Raw genomic sequence first — 19,087 nt, forward strand, 5'->3', positions numbered from 1 at the left:
TGGTAAGCAGAATTTCACTTGGTCTCCTTGATCACCTCATAACCAGGAGGCAACTGGTGCATTGATAATGTCGCAAGGTGTGTAGCTTAACAGGTTACGTTGGGTGGTGTCAGTATCTGCATTAGATAAGGTGACACGTTTGGTAACTGCATACAGGCCAGGCTGGATCAGAAATTTGTATGCAGTATCTCTCACTGACACTCATTTTTTACATTCACAACCAAAGTCTTCGCCGACCTCCAGCACAATTCTTCCATCATATTTGTCGAACCAAACTATTTCCCTGCAGATATAGAAGCTGAAGTATCTCATGTTAGGAACAGAAGTCTCCCACAGCGAGAGAATAAGCAAACTCTTCCTTTCTTTTCTGACATGGCTTTTAGTAAAATATCGCCCTGGACATCTTCTTGCTTTTGATTGGCTAGGTAGTGTTTTGAGCTCTGCATTCGTGTTCGTTGATATCAACATTCATTACTCTTTCGTAATGTCCTCATTTCTCACGATACTTGCCAAAAAAAGCTGCCTCTAAAATCAGTTTAGAGCAACGCTTACTTTCGTCGATATCTCTACCTAGCATCTTTACGCTAGAAAAACTCCAAGTCCCATGAACACAACTATGGCGTACTTAGTGTGAACATTCGATAACCTGCTGTCTACCAACAAGTGGCCAATCCCAGCCTTATATACGCTGTAGCTCTCAACCGCTAATGACGCTTATTGCCTAGTATATAAGTCTTTTTCTGGTCTTGACGCTTATTGCCTGGTATATAGGTTTTTTCCTATCCTTGAACAGCTCTACCAGTGCAGATATACCACAACGTTCTCCATTTGTCATATACTCAATCGTGGCTATTCGTCTGATGTGGTCATCCAGGCGTGAATCTGTAAACTACTGGCGTCTGGAACCATGACTGCCATATGCACATACCTTAGACCACAGGGAAATACTGAGCTACAGCTCACACTTCATGTCATAAATCGTACGAAATGCGCTTGTCAACAGTGACCAGGCACTGTATAATGCTTAATAAACCAAAAAGATACTCGAAACAACAGGCCACTATTTCAGAAGGTTAAATATAGCTGTTATGGGTTCAGCATTTTCTTGTTCAGAACATGGTTCACTCGTTGTCCACGGCATAGCACTTCAAAATTAAGGCTTTTTCTATACTCAGCCTGTGACCTTACATAAATATGGTGTTTCTAAAGAAGGGTGTTTTGAGGTATTAGTTTTTCCATTATTCACTAGTGTGTACACATAATTTCGGACCGAGTGAGGTGGCGCAGTGGTTAGCACACCGGACTCGCATTCTGGAGGACGACGATTCTAATCCGTGTCCGGCCATCCTGACTTATGTTTTCCGTAATTTCCCTCAATCACTTCAGGCAAATGCCGGGATGATTCCTTTGAAAGGGCACTGCCGTCTTCCTTCCCCATCCATCCCTAATCCGATGGGACCGAAGACCTCGCTGTTTGGTCCCCTCCCCCAAAATCAACCAATCAACCACCTATAATTCTGATAATCAGGGCTTCAGATCATTGGGATCTTTTAACTACGTGGTAAGGCCCATATACTCACTCACTCCAGAATTTTCGCTGAAGTTTACCGTCGCAATATATTCTATCGAGATTATTGAGGATTTGATAAATGCTGTATTATCACTTCGTAGCTATTATATACTATCTTCAGCCAGACACTATACAGGGTGTATCACGGCCGACTTCCTTCCCCATTCATCCCTAATCCGATGGGACCGAAGACCTCGCTGTTTGGTCCCCTTCCTGGTTGGAGGAATTGGCGAATCGCTCAACATTTGAACAGGAGTGTTGCCACTATTCGGCGATGATGGTAGGAATGGGTGTAACACGGCCGAACACAGCGTCAAGAAGGATGCAGTAGACCTAGAGACACGAGAGAACGTGGGAAGCGAGCATTCATCAGAAAGGCACTCAGAGCCCCGCATTCATCATTATTATCGGTTCGACGTGCAACTGGAGTTTCGTTCACCACAAGAACCGTTAATAGGTGGCTCACAGAAAGGGGTCTCAGCTCACAGCCGCGATTGCGCCAACAGCCATTGACCTCTGTACACCGACACGTCCGTCTGCATTGCGTTCGGGCCCATTCGACTTGGAATCTCAGTCGCTGACGAAGAATTGTCTTCAGTGATGAGTTTCGCTTCGAACTGAGCACCGATGATCAGCAAAGACATGTCTGGAGACGCCCTGGACTATGGTGGGTACCAAATAATGTTCTGGGAAACCATTTCATTTTACGGCAGGATACTTTTGGTTGTCATCCGCGGCGCTCATGCAAAACAGCGGCATGTCGACGATACTCTACGCCGTATTTTCTGGCTATTCACGGCAAGCCATCCTGGACTTACGTTTCAGCAAGATAATGTCCTTCCGCACAAGGTGAGAGTTTCTGCTGTTTGTCTTCGTGCATGCCAAGCCCTTCCTCCGCCAGACCTCTCCCCAATTGAGAACGTTTGGAGCATTATGGGCAGGGCTCTCCAACCAGCTCGGGATTTCGACGATCTAAGGCGCCAGTTGATGAGAATGTGACGCTATGTCCATCAGGAGAACACCCAACAACACTGTCAACCAATGCCGAGCCGAATAACTGCTTGCATAAGTACCAAAGGTAGACCAACTTGCTCGGTTACTGATGCTCATCTCTTGAATAAATCATCCAGTTTTTTTGAAATTGTAATCGTTTGTCTGTACATGTACATCATATCTATACATTTCCGTCCCATTCGGATATTCCTTCGTGGTGCGTCTGTTGTATTTTTTTTCTTGGAGTGTATTTCATAGCAAGTACAAAGGTATTTGGAACATATACTTTTCGATTAAGTCCACATCTATTTGGACTCAAATTTCACCCATGGCACTCTCTAGGACAATATTTCATACTGAAGTGCGTGGCAGTTCGTAACCATGTTTTCGCAATTATTTCGCAAACGGCTCGTTTGCCGACCCATGTGTACTGTAACGTGTTTTCTCTCACTGTTTTACACTTTCTTTTTGCTGTTGATTATGATATACCCTGCATAATGTTGACAATGAAGATAGCTGTTAGAGCAGCTGAGCACTTACTTGTTTCATTTAGGTCGTCTGTGATTTCCCAAAATAACTTAAAGTGAATGCCAGGAGGTTTCCTTTTGAAATACCATACCGTTTTCCCTCCCCATTCTTCCACGGCCTGAGCTCGTACTCATTTTATAACTACGTCCACGAGGGACGAGGTAATATGACAGCCTGCGTTGTTGGTTGACATAATAGATTAGCACCATATGATATAGCTTGGAAGAAATTGTATACAACTTTTGATTTGGACTATTGCATATTTAGGGCAACATAAGCACCAACCGCTGCAGCAGAAAGTTTTTGGAACTAGAGGTACAGTCCTTTCTGCTGCTTTTCTACTGCCATATTCCAACAGAACAATGCCAGGTCACATATGTCGAAGAATGTGGAATCCTTATTCCAAGATCGATGACTATTACCACTTCCATAGCCTTTACATCAGCCGGACATGTTGCTCATCGAATATGCCGTTTTCGCTGACAAAATCTATTTGATAGAATCGAAAAACATCTCGGAACCCTTTTCTTTGCAGCTCGGCCTCCCGGGGTCAGTGTCTAACTCTGTACACCGACTCGAAAATTAATTGGTATGTTACAACAAGGCTACATTCTAAAACGCATTTTGACCTGCTGTGTTCACCTATTCATTATCATAGGCCGGCACTGTAACGCGCCAAAATACTTTTCATTCACGCCTGCTGGCTTGTATTGTTTCCCAATACGCTTCAAGCCACTACCGCATGGTGAAGCTTAGGAACGCCATTGTTTAACTCGGTTTCCATCCCCATCAGTTCCATTTCTCTTCACGAGAAGTGACTTGATAGCGGATAGCGTGTTTCCGATGAGGTTTGGCTCATGACTAAAGTGGCAAGGCAACAAGCGAAGTTATTTACGCATCGGAACATCGGTTATCATACAGTGAATGACGTCCTTACAGACATAACTAACCGTGTGCTACTTCGTCTGCACTACCAACACATGTGGCATAAAATCTAACATGAAACGCCCCTACAAAAAACTCCTTGAAGAGACGTTTAAATGTTGATCCTAGACGGAACTTAAATATTTTCGTCTGTCCACTTTAGACAAAAGGTGTCCGCTTTACGACAACTGTCCTGCAGATAATCTACTGATACTGTATGCCATGTCCCACAGTACCCTGCAGCGAGATATATTTATGAGATTGTCAAATTCCGTGTTCGAATATCCTCTGATACCTTATATTTGTAATACGCAAACGTAAGGTACGATTTCATAGTTCATTGATAAGCAATAAAAATACGTTGTAGGTGTGTCATATCATGTGACCTATTTGACTGCAACACAGAATATTTTCCTCTAATGGAAAAAATTCGTAAGGGTATAATGCACAATTTTACCATGTTGATAACAGATAGTTATTCGAACTGGATCGGATTCATGTGACATTTTAATTCGAAAAATATTATTACTATGAAACGGCGCTATGGAAATAGCAACGAAGAGTTCCCGCATCATAAATAAATAGTCTTCCCGTAATGGTGGAAGTGAGGAGCTTCACCCACATCATAGGTCTGTCAGATGTTGCATATCTGCTGCCGGAAGTGTCCCTCCGTGATTTATGACACAACTGTCGTTGCATTTACTTACTTACTCACAGGTCATACCGAACTCGAGATTCCATTACCGCAGCAACGTATTTTCGCCATCTGTCCCTGTCTTGGGCTATTTCCTTCCATTCACCTTCAATACCTAGGCTCCTCATATCAGCCTTCACATTGTCCTCCCATCTACGCCTCGGTCTCCCCACAGGACGTTTTCCTTCTAGGTGCCCTACCAGTACTCTGCGCGCTGCCCTGCCCTCATCCATTCTAGCTACGTGACCCGCCCATCGCAGCCTATGTGATTTAATAATACTGATTATGTCAGGGCTTGAATAGAGTTCGTGAACCTCTTCATTATGCAGTTTTCGCCTCTCTCCGCTAATATCATCCCTTTTTGCTCCGAAAATTTTCCGCAAAATTTTGTTTTCAAATACTCGAAACGGCCTTTCATTTTGCACAGTGAGAGAGACCAAGTCTCACACCCATACAGCATAACTGGTAGAATAATAGTTTTGTATATTCTAATCTTTAAATTCCTAGACAATATCCGTGATGAAAGTAATCTATTCAGTGAGAAGTAGCACGCATTTCCCGCCCGTAATCTCTTCTTCAGTTCGGATTCAGTCTCATATCGCGAAGTGATGTCCACGCCTAGATGCTTAAATGTGTTCACTTTTTCAAACTGCATGTCTCCAACTCTTAACATTTCCTGATCTGCTGCTGTTGGCATTCTAGTAGTAACCAGGTATTTAGTTTTGTCTTCACTTATCCTTAGACCTACATCTTCACTAGCCTTGATTAACGCATTCGCATTTGCTGTTACAGATTCTTTCCTATCGCTATTGATATTTAGATCATCTGTATACCCTAATATCTTAATATTTCCATTTAACTCCACACCCTCTGAATTATCTGCTGCCATTCGTACAATATATTCTAGGACTAAATTAAAAACTAGCGGAGACAGGGCATCTCCCTGCTTAAGTCCGTTCTTTATTACAAATTCTTCTGACTCCAATTTCTCCACGCGTACTCTACCTTTTGTGTTTTTCAAACTCGCTTCTATAAGTCTAACATACTTCTTTGGTATTCCAAGTTCCAAAAGAATTCTGTACAATTTTGACTGCAATACTGAATCATATGCTTTTGTAAAATCTATGAAAAGATTATGAACTGGTTTATTGTATTCCCATTTCTTTTCCAAAATTTGACGCAGGGTGAATGTTTGGTCTATAGTTGATCTGTTCCTCCGAAAGCCGGCTTGGTAATTCCCCACAATTTCATCTGCATGTGGTGTAAGCCTGCTTAGCAGAATATTTGAGAAAATTCGCATTTACTGTAGGAACAAATTTCGAAGGATCGTTATTGAGGAGTACGCTTAATGTTGTGTAGTGCAGACACGCGTAAGGGCACCAAAAACTTTTAATTGTGAAACTAAAAGAATGCATTTTTTTTAAAAAAAAGCAATCTAATAGTAAACTAACTCAGAATCTACAATCATGTCTGGACGCTGTGCTTTCAGCTGTATACGAGTAGACTACCATCATCAGAAGTTCCCACAACGCTTCTAATTGTCCGGCTTTTGTGCAGCTGCCTATAACGACTGCGTCTTCCACCGGCCGCGGTGGCCGAGCGGTTCTACGCTCTTCAGTCCGGAACCGCGCGACTGCTACGGTTGCAGGTTCGAATCCTGCCTCGGGCATGGATGTGTGTGATGTCCTTAAGGTTAGTTAGGTTTAAGTAGTTCTACGTTCCAGGGGACTGATGACCTAAGATGTTAAATCCCATAGTGCTCAGAGCCATTTGAACCATTTGACTGCGTATTCTATTTGGAGAAAAGTTATTTGCCTTCCTGGAATATGTCTAGAATGTGAAGAGGAAATTTTTCACTTAATATTCCAGTAATATTACCTCTTTTGCCACTTGTCAAAGTAAACTGTGTGTTACGTAGTATTTCATTCGTGCCTGTACTGTACATGATTTGAGCTATAACTGCGAATTCCCGGAAAAGTTTCCGTTCTCTGAAGTGTTACATTGTTCGCCTGGGCGGCGTGCACCTACGCACACTAAGCGGGGCAGCTGTTCTTCACTGTTCTCTAATAGACTCAAGAGAAGTAAACCGTGTGAGCAGTGTAGCATTTTGCTAGTGGGACCCAGCTTGGTAAACAGCTTAAGTCGCCTTAAAAATGTTGCTAATTCCACAGTGTTGTGGCCTTTCCCATGGGAAATCGGAGAACTACTGTAGAGTATGCTAGACACTGAAACGTGCATGTATGGTTATAAGACCAGCATTTCGCTTAGCCTCTCTGATAAGGTAACACTGGGCATTGCCTAGACGAAGATTAACCCCAGATTACTAAACTATCTTCAAAATTTACGACTGCAATTGGTACCAATGCGCGGTTCCCGCCAGTTTGGTACTGTCAGTATAGCGTGTAAAACAGGAAAATTTGTACTTATTTTGTATGTGACATACCATTGGAGACCTTATAATTGTAATTATCTAGTGCACAAACTATAAATTATGTCGTACTGTAAATAAAATGTGAAGTAGTAAAATTTACGATGGTTTAGTAACAATGTAACATTTTCCCCTTTAGTGTTCTATAGCTAAAATTCATATCCATATCCACTGTTGGATCAGAACCTATGACCTTTCTGCTCCGACCGACAGACCTTAGGAAGCATATACTCAATTAATTCCGTCAGCCTTCTTGCACCTTGTAAACCGGGGATATTCGTCCAGGTCACTTCTCCTATGATTCGTGTAATCCCTTTAGAAGATATTTCTTGTAAGATCTTCTAATTTGCAGGCTTTAAAACTATAAGTTACTCTAATGTGATTATAGTTAACCAACAAAATTACGTTTTCTGTGAAACAAACTAGAAGAGTTATACCGGCTGACCAAAATCATGTATGTTAAAAAGTACGCTGCGTAATTTCAACTTGAGATTAAAGAGTACTGAGTCAGTGAAATCGACTATATTTTATCCCTTCCATTTTATCGAACTAACATTATTTCTAAATTTAAAGCCGTGACCTAAGTCGGAGAGCAGAGGCTAAGCACATCCACCTTCTTGCCACTGGAGAAGGAACCATGTAAGCATTGGCCGTAGCGAGGTAATCAAAACAGCAGCTATACTACCGGAACCACAAAATTTGTAATGCGTTGTGCAAAAAATTAAATCTAACAAGGCCAGTTCACATGGTTACAAATGCCGCAATGTTCCCAGTTTATGAAACTCAAAATAATCAGCAGTCTAAGGCGAAGCTTATTTTCCCAAAAATATAAAACAAACAACCATGAGTGAAGTATCGTGATTGTTATTTCAATGCACGATGCGTTTCAAGCCCTGATAGGAAGCAGTTTGTTTTTTGTTTTACAAAAGTAATACAGTCTCAGAAGCAACACTGGCAGCAATGGATAATTTTCTTTTTTTAAAGAAAGAAATCTATTTTGCATTATAGTGTAAGTTCTTATACTAGTTTCGTGCAGGGAGCGGCTTCTGTAATTTACAGTTAAGTTCTTAAAGCAATTAAATATGCAAGCATTGGCTTCTGACGTGAATTTACTTCTTAGTCTCTTTTTGCGTCTCGATATGCAAGTCGTTCCAGATCTCCAGTCTCAGCTGCTTCGTTCCATAGTTCTTCTTGGAGATTTTGTAAACAGTACAGTAGAGGGAAGCCACACCACAACAAGCGAAGATGATGCGAGCATACCCCAACTGCTGTGGACGGCTGTAATATTGCATCTACGTTCCTCTCCTTGGATTAAATCCCTCTGACGTTGAGATCTGTTTTTAATACGATTATGGAAGCCAGTCAGCTTGTTATTTGCAGACACTGAAAGCAAAAATCCTGTGCTGTAAAAGCCCAGTTTTCAGGTATCCACAGCGAACATTAGCAGAAGAAACTTCGTCGAAAGCTAGGAGCTGCTACCAGATTCTTCCGTAACGGACAGGGTGCGCGATTTTGTTTGAATCCACCTGTCGCAGGTCGATATCAGGCCTGTGATTTATGAGTAGAACGCTAGGAAACCTTAAAAACGCCACGTAGATGAGGAGCCTTTCTGTGAACTTTAGATCTAACTGTCTGATATCAAATGGTGCCGCTATCTTTCTTGTTTAGTAAAGTAATTGATACTGACGATTCTGCAAATTATGAGACCAAAATGCGTAAAAGTTGGACACCGAAATGGCAAGGTGCAGAACTAGTATTGCATGTGATCCAGCGCTTTAGGGTTGCGTGGTCCATAGTCTCTGAAAGGTATCTACCGCAATTAATTTATCAGTGAAGTTTAGTACGGATATTGCTCTTTTATATTACAGGAACAATAAACGTGATCGCGCTGTACTGATTCTGTATCTTTGAGATTTGTATAGTTTGGTGCTCCCTTGGAGACAGACATATTTAAAAAAAAAAGAAAAATCGAAACTCTGCACTCAAACGTTAGGCAGCAGACAAGGGTAGCTCCTCTCCGCCCTATGAGTGATTTAAAAAACCAAACGACAATCCTTCCGCGCCGTACAGAAACAAATAAAATTTCAGTATCTGCATTGGGAAAGACAAAACGTATACTGTATACTGATTAGTAGCAATCAATTTGAAAACCGTTTGACCTAAATTTCCAAATTATTTCGCTCTTCTCCGTGAAAGTAATATGGGTTACTGTCATACAGTAACATAGTAACTCGTTTCTAAATCCAAGCCTATCATTGACCAGTACAACGAATCAACTGGAACGGCTTTAGTGTACAGTGATCTTTTGTAATTTTGAAAATAACCACTCGTTAGGAACGTCGTGTACCGCAATGAAGACACGCCTATCGAAACGGAAAAAGTGAAATATTCCGAGCTAGCTATTAGTCAACCGTGTCATTATTAGTTAACAAATAGTAGTCTTACGAAGACGCGAAACAGTATTACAGAAATATAGGATTACTGGCTTTCCTTTGCCCTACGTGTCTGTCCTTCACGAAAGCGACGAGTGCAAAAGGCACGAACCTGTGATATTTTGTAACTATTAGCTCGGTGAGTGCTGCCTCTAATGAAGGCTGGTGAAGCGACTACAGGCAGCAGCGTTGGCAAGTAAGCGCGCGGTTCCCGGACCTACCTCTGCTCGGTGTGGTCGGCGGACTGGGCTGCGATGGGCGGCGCGCTGGGGACGCCGGGTTATATAGGCAGCGCGTGGGCGACGCGCCGCCCCCGGGCCGCGCAGGCGCCGCCGCCGCCTCCGCCTCTGGCTGTGGCTCCACCGCCGGCGCCGGCGCCGCCCCCGACGCCGACGCCGACGCCGCTCGCCTCGCCTGGCCAGCAGTCACCTCTTCCTGGCCGCGACCGCAGTGCGGCGCCAGCCGGCGCAAAAAACAAAACCCCCGGCACAGGCGTCAACTGTTGCTGCGCTACAAGCTCTGCCGACTTAGCCCGCATCGCACTTCGGCTCAATCGTCCTCATTAACATTCCTCGTCCGTGCCTCGGCAATAATCGCGACACCAGACGCGTAAATAAAATACACACTTTTAATGAATGCGCATAATATCTCGTCACTAAATTAATCTCTTTTAATGGAACAACATTTGGATATTGTTGTTACTTCTCGGAAGCCCAAAGAGGTTCTTGTCTTTAAATTTTATGCTGCGCGCTCGTCGCACTGTACATTCCATTTCATCCCTCAAAGCACTTACTGTGTACTTATTAAATAAACTGCGTTCGTACATAATAAATACGAATCTTGATGCGTAATTAAATAATCGCGAAAATAAACGTACATTTAGGAGAGACGTGCTACGAGACTAGAGTTTAAAATTGCAGCACCATAGAGGAGGCGTGCAGCAAACATCAAACTGGCACGAAGTGTACTAGATTTCTGGATGTGTAAATGATAAGCACTTTTAGAATAAATGCACGGTGTGGTTACGTAATCTACATTCGGTATATAAGGAAAGATTATGCAGCAGCTTTCTAATAGGGAATTCGCATTTGACTATTCGTCTTTTGTAAGAAACTCGTATTATACATAATATGAAAAGAAGGAACGTCTACCAGCACGTGGCGCAATACGACAACGGCAGGAGCGTGGTTTGACAAAATTATGTTTGTAAAATGTAAATTTCACGGCCGGAAATGTCACAAGTAATGAAATATTCCAAGCTACTATGCAGTGGTCATTACGGATTTTCCATTAAAACCCAACGTTTCGTCTCCATCTGTGGAGGACACGTTCAAGGGGGATCGTAACACTACGGTTGAAAGTTCTGCGATATTCCCGTTCGTGTCTGTCGGGATCCTATGACTGTCGTGGGGATATGGAACTGACGTGTTAACTAGGGCGATAATCAACGCTATGCAAGACCTTAACAACCCCATGCGTAGAGACGTGTTGTTCGCTCAACTTTATAGGATCGTGAAACCATGTCCTGCACTTTGAGCCAACGGCTTTGCCTCGTTGCATACATCGGTTCTCGTCGGATCGAGGTACGCCGCTTTGGCAAATTTCCTTCGTATCTACAAGGTGAGGAGGGATGCTGGCGTGAAACCCCTGATCACTGAAATGCAGGAGGATCTGCAACGAATTGACGCATGGTGCAGGGAATGGCAGTTGAATCTCAATGTAGACAAGTGTAATGTGCTGCGAATACATAGAAAGAAAGATCCTTTATCATTTAGCTGCTATATAGCAGGTCAGAAACTGGAAGCAGTTAATTCCATAAATTATCTAGGAGTAGGCATTAGGAGTGATTTAAAATGGAATGATCATATAAAGTTGATCGTCGGTAAAGCAGATGCCAGACTGAGATTCATTGGAAGAATCCTAAGGAAATGCAATCCGAATACAAAGGAAGTAGGTTACAGTACACTTGTTTGCCCACTACTTGAATATTCCTCACCAGTGTGGGATCCGTACCAGATATGGTTGATAGAAGAGATAGAGAAGATCCAACGGAGAGCAGCGCGCTGCGTTACAGGATCATTTAGCAATCGCGAAAGCGTTACGGAGATGATTGATAAACTCCAGTGGAAGACTCTGCAGGAGAGTCGCTCAGTAACTCGGTACGGGCTTTTGTTGAAGTTTCGGGAACATACCTTCACCGAGGAGTCAAGCAGTATATTGCTCCCTCCTACGTATATCTCGAGAAGAGACCATGAGGATAAAATCAGAGAGATTAGAGCCCACACAGAAGCATACCGACAATCTTTCTTTCCACGAACAACACGAGACTGGAATCTAAGGGAGAACCGATAGAGGTCCTTAAAGTACCCTCCGCCACACACCGTCAGTTGGCTTGCGGAGTATGGATGTAGATGTAGATGTAGATCACCAGTCTTTGCGCCATTAAATTCCATCCTCTTCGCAGTGTCACATGAAGTGGGGGAATGTGAACTATTGATTGTGGTAAGTCCATATGATAGGGATGTTAAGCTCGGCGGCAACGCTTGGTGTTATTTGAGAAGAGTAGGCTACGAGTCAGCATCAGGTTTCACCCTCTCCGTTCTCTGATCATCATCCAGCCCATACATGACACCACACCACATATGAGGGACAGCCAAATGAAAACCGAACACACGCCATAACGAAACCATGGAATGGTTCCATTCAAAAGTGATCAGCAGTCGCGTTAAGTCATTTATCCGACTGGAGGATAAGACGATCAATTTTTGTTTCATAAAACGCTCCCACTCTTGCACTTCCTCGTCCGACTGAAACCGACGTCAACGCCTGTCTTTCTTCAGGTCGCCAAAGATGTGAAAATCACATGTGAAATATCCTGGCTGTACAGAGGATGTTGCAGTGTTTCCCAACCAAATCGCTCAAGCGTAGCCTGATTGGCAGTGGGGGCCGGCGTCATCGTGCAACAGAATGATTCCGTCACACAGCATTCCTGGGTGTTTTGACTTTATGGCGCGTCGCAGTTTCTGTGAAGTGTCTTCATAGCGGTGCGTATTGATCCTGGTTCCATGCTCGAGGAACGCGAAGAGCAGAAGGCCTCTGCAGTCGAAGGTCATCATGAGCTTACCGGAGCTTGTGTGACCGGCTTTGGGTTTCTTTGGCTGGATAGATGTGGGATGTTTCCATTGTTGGCTTTGCCGGTTGTCGTCAGACTGTCGGATGGGATCACCCTGTTGCACGATAACGTCACCCCCACACTACCAATCAGACGAAGACAACACTTCAGTGATTTGGCTTGGAAACACTGCAACATTTTCCGTAGAGCCCGGACTTTTCACCGTGTGATTTTCAGATATTTGGTGACCTGAAGAAAGACGTGCGTGGATATCGGTTCCCGTCGGACGAGGAAGTGCAAGAGTGGTTGCGGTTATGGATTCGTCAGCGGCCGATCGCATTCTACGAAAGTGGCACTGCTCGTCTCGTCTCCTCATGGGATAAGTGTCTTAACGCGTGTGGTGATTACATTTGAATGGAAACAGCCCGTGTTCCCATTGTGCGGGTGTTCGGTTTCCATTTGACTGCCCCTTATACACGCATTACAGCCATCTACACCTTCCAGATACGCTTAAACACACAACTCTAACACTTTGCGAAAGAAAAGGGCCACTGCGCGCAAAGGATAGAAAAATCTTTCCAACTGGACAGCTTAACCTACCCCTCGGGGTCTCCCAGCCAGCCGGGATGTGGTGGTACCACTTTGTCTTTTGAGACTAATCCCGGATCTGCGTGCAAATGGCTCTGAGCACTATGCGACTTAACTTCTGAGGTCATCAGTCCCCCAGAACTTAGAACTACTTAAACCTAACTAACCTAAGGATATCACACGCATCCATGCCCGAGGCAGGATTCGAACCTGCGAGGGTAGCGGTCGCGCGGTTCCAGACTGTAGCGCCTAAAACCGCTCGGCCACTCCGGCCGACATATGCGTGCAGCATTACGATGAATATATCCGCGTGTGGGGGCACCGAGAAAAATAAACGTTACCAGATTGCATTCGCTGTCGTCACACGTGTGCTCGTTACATGGCATGATGGCATGGTGTGTCAATCGGTACATAGCACTAACACCGGCAATTTGGACAGCAGATGCTACATTTCGTTGTGTTTCACCTGCTAACTGTAGTCAACTTTGTGTCTGTAACGTTACCTTTCAACAAGATGACGTGAGACGGCATTCTCTCAGTGATGGCCTGATCTACCTCGATACACAGAGTGTTCGACCTTTGCACTGATCAGTACATTCTCCAGATCACTCATCCATAGAAAACATGTGGTCATGGCTGTACAATACCTCTAACCAGCTTCTGCCACTGATGAACTCTGGCATGGAGTTAAAGCACCATGGAATAACATGCCCGAATCTGCCATCCAGTTTCAGTTCCAATCGATCCCTAGCCGGGTTAGAACCTCTCCGTCTACAAAGTTTCGCATCCAGTACACCCCAAATCACTTACAAATTTGATCACATATTATTTCTACTGTGCTGTATAAGCAAAATAAATGAAATATGCTGCATACTATTACAGTTTTAAGGGCTAAAAGTGTTATTTATCCTTACTACTTTCTCAACACTATTCGCAAGGAGCGATCGACTACACTCTAGCTGTAATATACGCAAGTAAAGTGAGAGGTGGGGATACGTGCTCCTCGGTGGCTCGTTACAGAATAATAAAGAAATACCTTCACAAAAAGGAAAAACTTTGTGAAAAACAATCAATAAAAGGTACCACAAAAAACATTCAGTCATGCAACAACCTTCATACGAAACAGGTTCAGTTTTATCCCAATGTGTTTCAGTGTGTTCTTTCAACACTCGGTGCAGTTCGTAACAACTGCTCAGTGCAGGTACTGCTGAGAACGCTGATCACCATGACCACGTCAGACCGTAAAGCGACGCGCGATCGACTTTCTTACACGCCGAAGAATCCCACGATTTTGGCGTGCGATTTCCGTGACTGCGACAATCCTGTCAAATAAGTCCATGTGAGTATCGACCTGGGTCACATAAAGCGCAGTCTTCACATGCTCTCAGGAGAAGGCATACCTTGGTGTTATGCCTAGTGGCCGAGTGAACAATAGAACAGGACCACCGCGACCAGTTCATTGCTGTCGAGAATGTACATCGATATCGTTTCATACATCGAGTGCAAAGTGTGCCAACGCCCCGTCATGTTGGAACCACATACCGTCGACATTTGCATTGGTGTGGAGATGTTTCCGGTGCAGTTTAGATAAACTGGAGCAAGAAATCAAACGAAATACAAATACTCTGCAACGAACCACCGGAGACCACAGGTGCCTTGTATCCAAATACTCAGAAAATACCCATTTACAAAGTCCGAAATTTTTTGCGTGGAGTTCGGATTCACTCTGTTTACCAGGAGTCACATGATTCATAGACGGATGGTGTATATGACTTTCCTTCCAATTTTAAGGGATATTTTTTTAAAAATTTTATTTTCTAGCATTTACAAATGACCCATCACATTGTTACTAAGACAGGTCATATTTTTATAACATGCAATTGTACATATACAGAGTGCGACACTTATCTGATTTCTTCTTATTTTTAATAAGGTTAATAATATTACATATTGAATCTTGTGGACTTAAAAGTAATTAAGAAAAGGAAATACTTAAAATTAACAATTTACACACACACGTTTCTTAATCACTTTTTAAGTCTATACATATAAGATAATTTACTTTCAACCAAGACATGATGATAAAAACCGAAGGGAAAAGTACTCCAGGAGGTAAAAATCCTTCAACGCTGGAAACAGAAATGCAACTAGGCCGTAGCATTCTGGAGAGCCTAGAACATCATGTAAGGAAGACTCGGAGCTTCCTAGTATTTCTCGCATACGGCCTAAGAAGAAACATCTGCTAGGCACAGTGAACATCAACACTCTACTATAAAAACTGGGAAACCTAAACAATTGAGGAATGTATTAAACAGATGCAACATACTCATACTAACACTTCAGGAAACCAGATACGGTGACGAGAACGCATTTGAATCAGAGGGCTACAGGATCTATAAAGGAAAACCGGCCATAAAGAATAAATTGAAAGTCACTATGCTTGGAACAGCTTTCATGGTCAAACGGAATCTAACAGAATCCATAACGAATTTTGCGTCCCCATTGGAGCGAATATCACTTCCCTCGATTAGATCAGCAAACAAGAGCTATACCATCATAAATGCACATGCACCTACCAACAATGACAACAGCAAAAATCCAGAAAGAGACGCTAGAAAATGAAACGTCAAAAATTCCAAAGCACCACGTGAAACTACTCGTAGGAGACTTCAACGCACAGATCAGCAGAGAAGAGAAATACAAGGCAACAGTAGGAAATTTTCCTGCACACAAACGCACCAATAAGAATGAAGAATGACTCATCAACTTCTACAGACAAATTGACTTAAAACTAATGTAACCTTTTTCTGGGAACTACCAAGGAGAAAGAAGACCTGGTCTTCTGCTAATTCACATTTTGGTTCCAATCAACTTGATCATGTGGCAATAACCAAACAAAACCATAAAGAAATCATGAGCGTAAGGGTCAGAAGAGGTCTAGGCATAGATTCGAAACACTTTTCAACAGAAATCAAAACCAAACACCAAAATTAAAAGAGTCCATAGAATTGACACAAAATTCCTGTCAGAGAACAGGAACGAATTCATTAAAAAGCTTCACGCAAAGTAAGAAGATGATAAACTGGGATGAAATCAGAGAAGCAATGATAGAAACGGTGACAAAACTAGAAAAACCACGAAGAAGAAGGAAACATAGGCGGTGGAATAAGATACGTGACGAAGCGACAGAGCATAGACTAAGTGCCGGCCGGTGTGACAGAACGGTTCTAGGCGCTTCAATGTGGAACCGCGCTGCTGCTACGGTTGCAGGTTCGAATCCAGCCTCGGGCATGGATGTGTGTGATGTCCTTAGGTTAGTTAGGTTCAAGTAGTTCTGAGTCTAGGGGCCTGATGACCTCAGATGTTAAGTCCTATAATGCTTAGAGCCATTTGAACCATTTGAATAGACTAACTGCTTGGAAAAAATGGAACCCCTGCAAAAAGAAAAGAAACTGGAACACATTCACTGAGATCAGAAAACAGACATAAAAAATTATTCGAACAGAGAAACGGAAATATCACTAAAAACGCCGTGCGGAGTGCCCGCGCGGTTAGAGACGCCATGCCACTGACTTCGCGGCCCCTCCCGCCGGAGGTTCGAGTCCTCCCTCGGGCATGGGTGTGTGTGTTGTTCTTAGCATAAGTTAGATTAAGTTAGTTTAAGTAGTGTGTAAGTCTCAGAACCGATGGCCTCTGCAGCTTGATCCCTTAAGAACTCACACACACATCACAAAAAACGATTAGAGGAAATAGATACAAATTTCCAACAGAACAACACTAAGGACTTATAAAAAGTTTTCAAAGAAGAAATAACAGGTTACAAGCCGATGAGCCTCCACTTCAAAGATTCAGTAGGCAAACTGGCTCTACCAACAACAAAAACAGCTGTGAGTTAGTAGCAAAATACTTCTAAAATCTTCTAAACTGCGAGGAACCAACACAGCGACTAATTTTCAGGCAGCCTCGAAATGAAAACCCACCTTCCGAATCACCATCACTGCATGAAATTGAACAGTACATTGGCCAGCTTAAAAACAACAGAGCGCCAGGTGAAGACGGAATATTAGTTGAGGTGTGGAAACTGGGAAGGAAGCCAGCAGCTGTAACGATTTAAGAGGTTATTAATGATTGCTGACTAAAGCGCCTAAAATCGCAAGGCCGCACCGACCGGCAAGATGTAAGTGAATTTGAACGTGGTGTTATAGTCGGCGCACGAGCGATGGGACACAGCATCACCGAGATAGCGATGAAGTGGGAATTTTCCCGTACGACCACTTAACGAGTGTATTGTGAATATCAGGAATCCGGTAAAACACCAAATCTCCGACATAGCTGCTGCCAGAAAAAGATCCTGCAAGAACAGGGCCAACGACGAGTGAAGAGAGTCATTCAACCTGACAAAAGTGCAACCCTTCCGCAAATTGCTGCAGATTTCAGTGCTGGGCTATCAACAAGTGTCAGCATGCGTATCATTCAACGATATCATCGATATCGGCTTTCGGAGCCGAAGGCCCACTCGAGTACCCTTGATGACTGCACGACACAAAGCTTTACGCCTGGCCTGGGTCCGTCAACACCGACTTTGGACTGTTGATGACTGGAAACATGTTGCCTGGTCGGCAGAGTCCCGTTTCAGATATTATCGACCAGATGGACGTGTACGGGTATGGAGACAACCTCATGAATCCATGGACCTTGCGTATCAGCTGTAGAATGTTGAAGCTGGTGGAGGCTCTGTAATGGTGTGGGGCGTCTGCAGTTGGTGTGATATGGGACCCCTGATAGTCTAGCTATGACTCTGACAGATGACACGTACGTAAGCATCCTGTCTAATCACCTGCATCCGTTCATGTCCATTGTGCATTCCGATGGACTTGGGCGATTACAGCAGGACAATGTGACGCCTCACACGCCGAGAATTGCTACCGAGTTACTACAGGAACACTCTTCTCAGTTTAAACACTTCTGATGGCCGCCAAACTCCCCAGACATTAACATACACTCCTGGAAGTGGAAAAAAGAACACATTGACACTGGTGTGTCAGACCCACCATACTTGCTCCGGACACTGCGAGAGGGCTGTACAAGCAATGATCACACGCACGGCACAGCGGACACACCAGGAACCGCGGTGTTGGCCGTCGAATGGCGCTAGCTGCGCAGCATTTGTGCACCGCCGCCGTCAGTGTCAGCCAGTTTGCCGTGGCATACGGAGCTCCATCGCAGTCTTTAACACTGGTAGCATGCCGCGACAGCGTGGACGTGAACCGTATGTGCAGTTGACGGACTTTGAGCGAGGGCGTATAGTGGGCATGCGGGAGGCCGGGTGGACGTACCGCCGAATTGCTCAACACGTGGGGCGTGAGGTCTCCACAGTACATCGATGTTGTCGCCAGTGGTCGGCGGAAGGTGCACGTGCCCGTCGACCTGGGACCGGACCGCAGCGACGCACGGATGCACGCCAAGACCGTAGGATCCTACGCAGTGCCGTAGGGGACCGCACCGCCACTTCCCAGCAAATTAGGGACACTGTTGCTCCTGGGGTATCGGCGAGGACCATTCGCAACCGTCTCCATGAAGCTGGGCTACGGTCCCGCACACCGTTAGGCCGTCTTCCGATCACGCCCCAACATCGTGCAGCCCGCCTCCAGTGGTGTCGCGGCAGGCGTGAATGGAGGGACGAATGGAGACGTGTCGTCTTCAGCGATAAGAGTCGCTTCTGCCTTGGTGCCAATGATGGTCGTATGCGTGTTTGGCGCCGTGCAGGTGAGCGCCACAATCAGGACTGCATACGACCGAGGCACACAGGGCCAACACC

General features: G+C 44.2%; 1 protein-coding gene across 1 annotated transcript in view; it reads right to left on the reverse strand.

The window, feature by feature from the left end:
• LOC126471592 (uncharacterized) overlaps window positions 1-9,813 on the reverse strand; it is a 75,202-nt gene extending 65,389 nt beyond the window's left edge. The window contains exon 1 of the mRNA XM_050099827.1: window positions 9,791-9,813. The gene's annotated coding sequence lies outside the window, so the exon portion shown is untranslated. The remainder of the gene's footprint in view (window positions 1-9,790) is intronic.
• Between the last annotated feature and the right edge of the window lie 9,274 nt (window positions 9,814-19,087).

This window comes from Schistocerca serialis, chromosome 3 (genome assembly GCF_023864345.2).
Source record: "Schistocerca serialis cubense isolate TAMUIC-IGC-003099 chromosome 3, iqSchSeri2.2, whole genome shotgun sequence".
NCBI lineage: Eukaryota > Metazoa > Arthropoda > Insecta > Orthoptera > Acrididae > Schistocerca > Schistocerca serialis.